Consider the following 8,319-nt stretch of genomic DNA (forward strand, 5'->3'; position numbering starts at 1 on the left):
GTATAAGAATCCAACTGATTTCTGTACATTGATTTTGTATCCTGCAACTTTGCTGAATTCATGTATCAGTTCTAGCAGGCTTCTGGTGGAGTCTATCGGATTTTCCATGTATAATATCATGTCATCTGCAAAAAGTGAAAGCTTGACTTCATCTTTGCCAATTTGGATGCCTTTGATTTCCTTTTGTTGTCTGATTGCTGATGCTAGAACTTCCAACACTATGTTAAACAACAGCGGTGAGAGTGGGCATCCCTGTCGTGTTCTTGATCTAAAGGGAAAAATCTCTCAGTTTTTCCCCATTGAGGATGATGTTAGCTGTGGGCTTTTCATAAATGGCTTTTATGATCTTTAAGTATGTTCCCTCTATCCCGACTTCTTGAGGGTTTTTATTAAGAAAGGGTGCTGAATTTTGTCAAATGCCTTTTCTGCATCGATTGACAGGATCATATGGTTCTTATCTTTTCTTTTATTAATGTGATGTATCACATTGATTGATTTGCGAATGTTGAACCAGCCCTGCATCCCAGGAATGAATCCCACTTGATCATGGTGAATCATTCTTTTTATATGCTGTTGAATTCCATTTGCTAGTATCTTATTGAGAATTTTTGCATCCATATTCATCAGGGATATTGGCCTGTAGTTCTCTTTTTTTACTGGGTCTCTGTCTGGTTTAGGAATCAATGTAATACTGGCTTCATAGAATGAATCTTGAAGTTTTCCTTCCCTTTCTATTTTTTGGAATAGCTTGAGAAATATAGGTATTATCTCTGCTTTAAACATCTGGTAGAACTCCCCTGGGAAGCCATCTGGTCCTGGACTCTTACTTGTTGGGAGATTTTTGATGACTGATTCAATTTCTTCGTTGGTTATGGGTCTGTTCAAGCTTTCTATTTCCCCCTGATTGAGTTTTGGAAGCGTGTGGGTGTTTAGGAATTTGTCCATTGCTTCCAGGTTGTCCAGTTTGTTGGCATATAATTTTTGATAGTATTCCCTGATAATTGCTTGTATCTCTGAGGGATTGGTTGTAATAATTCCATTTTCATTCATGATTTTATCTATTTGGGTCATCTCCCTTTTCTTTTTGAGAAGCCTGGCTAGAGGTTTATCAATTTTATATATTTTTTCAAAAAACCAACTCTTGGTTTCGTTGATCTGCTCTACCGTTTTTTTAGATTCTATGTTGTTTATTTCTGCTCTGATCTTTATTATTTCTCTTCTTCTGCTGGGTTTAGGCTGTCTTTGCTGTTCTGCTTCTATTTCCTTTAGGTGTGCTGTTAGATTTTGTTTTTGGGATTTTTCTTGTTTCTTGAGATAGGTCTGGATTGCAATGTATTTTCTTCTCAGGACTGCCTTCGCTGCATCCTAAAGCGTTTGGATTGTTGTATTTTCATTTTCATTTGTTTCCATATATTGTTTAATTTCTTCTCTAATTGCCTGGTTGACCCACTCATTCGTTAGCAGGGTGTTCTTTAACCTCCATGCTTTTGGAGGTTTTCCAGACTTTTTCCTGTGGTTGATTTCAAGCTTCATAGCATTGTGGTCTGAAAGTATGCATGGTATGATTTCAAGTCTTGTATACTTATGAAGGGCTCTTTTGTGACCCAGTATGTGATCTATCTTGGAGAATGTTCCATGTGCATTCGAGAAGAAAGTATATTCTGTTGCTTTGGGATGCAGAGTTCTAAATAGATCTTTCAAGTCCATCTGATCCAATGTATCATTCAAGGCCCTTGTTTACTGACCGTGTGTCTAGATGATCTATCCATTTCTGTAAGTGGAGGGTTAAAGTCCCCTGCAATTACCACATTCTCATCAATAAGGTTGGTTATGTTTATGAGTAATTGTTTTATATATTTGGGGGCTCCTGTATTTGGTGCATAGACATTTATAGTTGTTAGCTCTTCCTGATGGATAGACCCTGTAATTATTATATAATGCCCTTCTTCATCTCTTGTTACAGCCTTTAATTTAAAGTCTAGTTTGTCTGATATAAGTATGTGTACTCCAGCTTTCTTTTGACTTCCAGTGGCATGATAAATAGTTCTCCATCCCCTCACTTTCAATCTGAAGGTGTCCTCAGGTCTAAAATGAGTCTCTTGTAGACAGCAAATAGATAGGTCTTCTTTTTTTATCCATTCTGATACCCTATGTCTTTTGGTTGGTTCATTTAGTCCATTTACATTCAGTGTTATTCTAGAAACATATGGGTTTAGAGTCATTGTGATGTCCGTAGGTTTCATGCTTGTAGCGATATCTCTGGTACTTTGTCTCACAGGATCCCCCTTAGGATCTCTTGTAGGGCTGGTTTAGTGGTGACGAATTCCTTCAGTTTTTGTTTGTTTGGGAAGACCTTTATCTCTCCTTCTATTCTAAATGACAGACTTGCTGGATAAAGAATTGTCGGCTGCATATTTTTTTCTGTTCATCACATTAAAGATCTCCTGCCATTACTTTCTGGCCAGCCAAGTTTCAGTAGAGAGATCAGTCACGAGTCTTATAGGTCTTCCTTTATACATTAGAGCACGTTTATCTCTAGCTGCTTTCAGAATTTTCTCTTTATCCTTGTATTTTGACAGTTTCACTATGATATGTCATGCCGAAGATCGATTCGAGTTACGTCTGAAGGGAGTTCTCTGTGCCTCTTGGATTTCAATGCCTTTTTCCTTCCCCGGATCCGGGAAGTTCTCAGCTATGATTTCTTCAAGTACACCTTCAGCACCTTTCCCTCTCTCTTCCTCCTCTGGAGTACCAATTATGCGTACATTATTTCTCTTTACTGCATCACTTAGTTCTCTAATTTTCCCCTCATACTCCTGGATTTTTTTTATCTCTCTTTTTCTCAGCTTCCTCTTTTTCCATAATTTTATCTTCCAGTTCACCTATTCTCTCCTCTGCCTCTTCAGTCCGAGCTCTGGTTGTCTCCATTTTATTTTGCAGCTCATTAATAGCATTTTTTAGCTCCTCCTGGCTGTTCCTTAGTTCCTTCATCTCTGTAGCAATAGATTCTCTGCTGTCCTTTATACTGTTTTCAAACCCAGCGATTAATTTTTGACTGTTATTCTAAATTCACTTTCTGTTATATTGTTTAAATCGTTTTTGATCAGTTCGTTATCTGTTGTTATTTCCTGGACATTTTTTTGAGGGGAATTCTTCCGTTTCATCATTTTGGATAGTCCCTGGAGTGGTGCTGGACTTCGGGGTACTTCCCCTGTGCTGTCTTGAGTAACTTGCATTGGTGGGCGGGGCCACAATCAGACCTGAGGTCTGCCCCTAGCCCACCGCTGGGGCCACATTCAGACTGGTGTGTGCCTTCCCTTCCCCTCTCCTAGGGGTGGGATTCACTGTGGGGTGGTGTGGCCCTTATGAGCTACTTGCACACTGCCAGGCTTGTGGTGCTGGGGATCTGGCGTATTAGCTGGGGTGGATGGGCAAGGTGCACAGGGGCGGGAGGGGCAGGCTCAGCTCACTTTTCCTTCAGAGATCTGCTTCGGAGGGGTCCTGTGGCACCAGGAGCGAGTCAGACCCGCTGGAGGGATGGATCCTCAGAAGCACAGTGTTGGGTGTTTGCATGGTGCAAGCAAGTTCCCTGACAGGAACTGGTTCCCTTGGGATTTTGTCTGGGGGATGGGTGAGGGAGATGGCGCTGGTGAATGTCTTTGTTCCTCGCCAAGCTGAGCTCTGTTGTCCGGGGTTCAACAACTCTCCCTCCCGTTGTCCTCCAGCCTTCCCGTTCTCCGAGCAGAGCTGTTAACCTATAATCTTCCAGATGTCAAGTCCCGCTTGCTGTCAGAACAAACTCTGTCCAGCCCCTCTGCTTTTGCAAGCCACACTCAGGGGTTCTGCTTGGCCGGCGGGCTGCCCCTCTGCCCTGGCTTCCTCCCCCCAGTCCGTGTAGTGCCCACCGCCTTGCCGCCCTTCCTACCCTCTTCCATGGGCCTCTTGCTGCACTTGGCTCCAGGGACTCCATTCTGCTAGTCTTCTGGCGGTTTTCTGGGTTATTTAGGCAGGTGTAGGTGGAATCTAAGTGATCAGCAGGACACGCGGTGAGCCCAGCATCCTCCTACACCGACATCTTCCCAGGATTCCTCCAAAAGGTTTGTTTCTTAAAAGACCTTAATCCACAGAAAAGTTGGCAGAACATCACTGAAGATTATGGGAACAGAGAGGCCATAATTGGCTTATCCACCTTATTAAATATGGTAAATTACCTGGGACATCCCATCAAGATCAGACATGCACCAAACTGCACCAAAGATAGGATCAGAGATTTACACAGTATGTCTACATACAGGAGGCTTGTTCAAGCAGGCCCAACAGGTATGTAATTTCCCATTGAAAATGCAATTCAGTCTCTCTCCCTTTCACCAAATCTACTCACCAATCTATTATAACCATGAGTTATGTGTGCTGTGTGTGTGTGTGTGTATCTATGAGCACAATTTTCAAGTGAAATTATCTTTGGGTATATATGCAATTATGTTCCCATGGGAAATTCAGCTTGTGCTTTCTTTGTTGCCATTTGGCAAAATAAAAGATAATATTTAATTTGGGGAGGGGGGGGCACAAGTGAGTGATATAAGTGACAGCCAGGAGCAGCAGAAGCTATTTACAAACATGGAAGGCTACTATATAGAAGAGATTGCTGATGGATTCTATATAGAAGCAGAGGGAAGAACAAGAAGGACTCATAAAAAATTCAGAAAAAGCTACCAGGAAAAGATTTCATTTCATCTTAAGAATATAGTTTTTTACACCCCTGAACTGTTTTTATTGCAATGTAGTGTGAAAGGAAGTGAGAGACTTTCTCCATGGCTGTATAGGCATTGGGAGCAAGATAGGAGAATTCTATTTGAATTTAAGTTTCTGTGTTCCTATGTGCACTGAGCACTTAATAATACTGAATAATGAAATAACATGCTATCCAAAAACGTGCTTCTTTGGCATAAGGATTTTTGTAAGCTGATACTTTTGAGAAACAGCAGACAAAGGAGATGCTCTGAAACACACCAGAGAGGTTACCCTTTAGTAAGGGAAATTTAAATTTATAAAGGAAATCCCCATTTATAAGCGTTTCTTCCTCTCTGTACCAGAAAGGAAGAATGACTTTAAATCACAAAAGAATCTTATCAACAAAGAAAGTATCTACTTAAATTTCTATAACAAACCTCTCCTTTCTTTATAGTGCTTTTCCTGGTCATATCCCTATAACTGGCTTCCCCCACATCCTTTCCTTGTCTCAGCTAAGATGGTATTTAAGCCTGAATTCTTACTTTCCCCAGCTTCATTGAGATATAGTTGACATATAACACTGTAAGTTTGAGGTGTAAAATGTGATGATTTGATTATTGTATATATTGTGAAATATTTACCACAAGATGAGTTAACACATCTTTCTTTTCATATAATTATCATTTAATTTATTTTTATGATAAGAACTTAAGCCTGAATGATAAGCCACCTCTTTTAGAGTTACTTATTTTTCCCTGAGTATCTCCCATGTATACATGAGAAATACATTTTAATAAAACCTCTGGTTTTTTTTTCTCTTGTTAGACTGTTTTTTTTCTTGTTGCAGGGGCTCAAGCCAAGAACATAGAAAGGTATAGGGAAATTATTTCCCCCACCACAATAGCTGGACCATCTTTTATCTTTTATTTAAGTTTATTTTCTTTTTTTTTTTTTTTTTTTTTTTTTTTTTTTTAATATATGAAATTTACTGTCAAATTGGTTCCCATACAACACCCAGTGCTCATCCCAAAAGGTGCCCTCCTCAATACCCATCACCCACCCTGCCCTCCCTCCCACCCCCCATCAACCCTCAGTTTGTTCTCAGTTTTTAACAGTCTCTTATGCTTTGGCTCTCTCCCACTCTAACCTCTTTTTTTTTTTTTCCCTTCCCCTCCCCCATGGGTTTCTGTTACGTTTCTCAGGATCCACATAAGAGTGAAACCATATGGTATCTGTCTTTCTCTGTATGGCTTATTTCACTTAGCATCAAACTCTCCAGTTCCATCCACGTTGCTACAAAAGGCCATATTTCATTCTTTCTCATTGCCACGTAGTATTCCATTGTGTATATAAACCACAATTTCTTTATCCATTCATCAGTTGATGGACATTTAGGCTCTTTCCATAATTTGGCGATTGTTGAGAGTGCTGCTATAAACATTGGGGTACAAGTGCCCCTATGCATCAGTACTCCTGTATCCCTTGGATAAATTCCTAGCAGTGCTATTGCTGGGTCATAGGGTAGGTCTATTTTTAATTTTCTGAGGAACCTCCACACTGCTTTCCAGAGCGGCTGCACCAATTTGCATTCCCACCAACAGTGCAAGAGGGTTCCCGTCTCTCCACATCCTCTCCAGCATCTATAGTCTCCTGATTTCTTCATTTTGGCCACTCTGACTGGCGTGAGGTGGTATCTGAGTGTGGTTTTGATTTGTATTTCCCTGATGAGGAGCGACGTTGAACATCTTTTCATGTGCCTGTTGGCCATCCGGATGTCTTCTTTAGAGAAGTGTCTATTCATGTTTTCTGCCCATTTCTTCACTGGGTTATTTGTTTTTCGGGTGTGGAGTTTGATGAGCTCTTTATAGATTTTGGATACTAGCCCTTTGTCCGATGTGTCATTTGCAAATATCTTTTCCCATTCCGTTGGTTGCCTTTTCGTTTTGTTGGTTGTTTCCTTTGCTGTGCAGAAGCTTTTTATCTTCATAAGGTCCCAGTAATTCACTTTTGCTTTTAATTCCCTTGCCTTTGGGGATGTGCCGAGTAAGAGATTGCTATGGCTGAGGTCAGAGAGGTCTTTTCCTGCTTTCTCCTCTAAGGTTTTGATGTTTTCCTGTCTCACATTCAGGTCCTTTATCCATTTTGAGTTTATTTTTGTGAATGGTGTGAGAAAGTGGTCTAGTTTCAACCTTCTGCATGTTGCTGTCCAGTTCTCCCAGCACCATTTGTTAAAGAGACTGTCTTTTTTCCATTGGATGTTCTTTCCTGCTTTGTCAAAGATGAGTTGGCCATACGTTTGTGGGTCTAGTTCTGGGGTTTCTATTCGATTCCATTGGTCTATGTGTCTGTTTTTATGCCAATACCATGCTGTCTTGATGATGACAGCTTTGTAGTAGAGGCTAAAGTCTGGGATTGTGATGCCTCCTGCTTTGGTCTTCTTCTTCAAAATTACTTTGGCTATTCGGGGCCTTTTGTGGTTCCATATGAATTTTAGGATTGCTTGTTCTAGTTTCAAGAAGAATGCTGGTGCAATTTTGATTGGGATTGCATTGAATGTGTAGATAGCTTTGGGTAGTATTGACATTTTGACAATATTTATTCTTCCAATCCATGAGCAGGGAATGTCTTTCCATTTCTTTATATCTTCTTCAATTACCTGCATAAGCTTTCTATAGTTTTCAGCATACAAATCTTTTACATCTTTGGTTAGATTTATTCCTAGGTATTTTATGCTTCTTGGTGCAATTGTGAATGGGATCAGTTTCAAAAATATGGAACGCTTCACGAATTTGCGTGTCATCCTTGCGCAGGGGCCATGCTAATCTTCTCTGTATCGTTCCAATTTTAGTATATGTGCTGCCGAAGCGAGCACTTAAGTTTATTTTCAATATATGAAGTTTATTGTCAAATTGGTTTCCATACAACACCCAGTGCTCATATCAAAAGGTGCCCTGCTCAATACCCATCACCCACACTCCCCTCCCTCCCACCCCCCATCAACCCTCAGTTTGTTCTCAGTTTAAGAGTCTCTTATGCTTTGGCTTTCTTCCACTCTAACCTCTTTTTTTTTCCTTCCCCTCCCCCATGGGTTTCTGTTAAATTTCTCAGGATCCACATAAGAGTGAAACCATATGGTCTCTGTCTTTCTCTGTATGGCTTACTTCACTTAGCATCACACTCTCCAGTTCCATCCATGTGGCTACAAACAGCCATATTTCATTCTGTCTTATTGCCACGTAGTACTCCATTGTGTACATAAACCACAATTTCTTTATCCATTCATCAGTTGATGGACATTTAGGTTCTTTCCATAATTTGGCTATTGTTGAGAGTGCTGCTATAAACATTGGGGTACAAGTGCCCCTAGGCATCAGTACTCCTGTATCCCTCGGGTAAATTCCTAGCAGTGCTATTGCTGGGTCATAAGGTAGGTCTATTTTTAATTGTTTGAGGAACCTCCACACTGTTTTCCAGAGTGGCTGAGCCAATTTGCATTCCCACCAACAGTGCAAGAGGGTTCCCGTTTCTCCACATCCTCGCCACCAAACTCCATACCCGAAAAACAAATAATCCAGTGAAGAAATGGGC

General features: G+C 40.7%; 1 non-coding gene across 1 annotated transcript; it reads right to left on the minus strand.

Moving 5' to 3' along the window:
- Positions 1-7,496: 7,496 nt before the first annotated feature.
- LOC131503380 (U6 spliceosomal RNA) lies at positions 7,497-7,603 on the minus strand. The gene has a single exon (XR_009257445.1). It is a non-coding gene; the product is annotated as a U6 spliceosomal RNA (small nuclear RNA).
- Positions 7,604-8,319: the final 716 nt, after the last annotated feature.

The sequence above is a fragment of the Neofelis nebulosa genome, chromosome X (assembly GCF_028018385.1).
Source record: "Neofelis nebulosa isolate mNeoNeb1 chromosome X, mNeoNeb1.pri, whole genome shotgun sequence".
In the NCBI taxonomy this organism is placed as follows: Eukaryota; Metazoa; Chordata; class Mammalia; order Carnivora; family Felidae; genus Neofelis; species Neofelis nebulosa.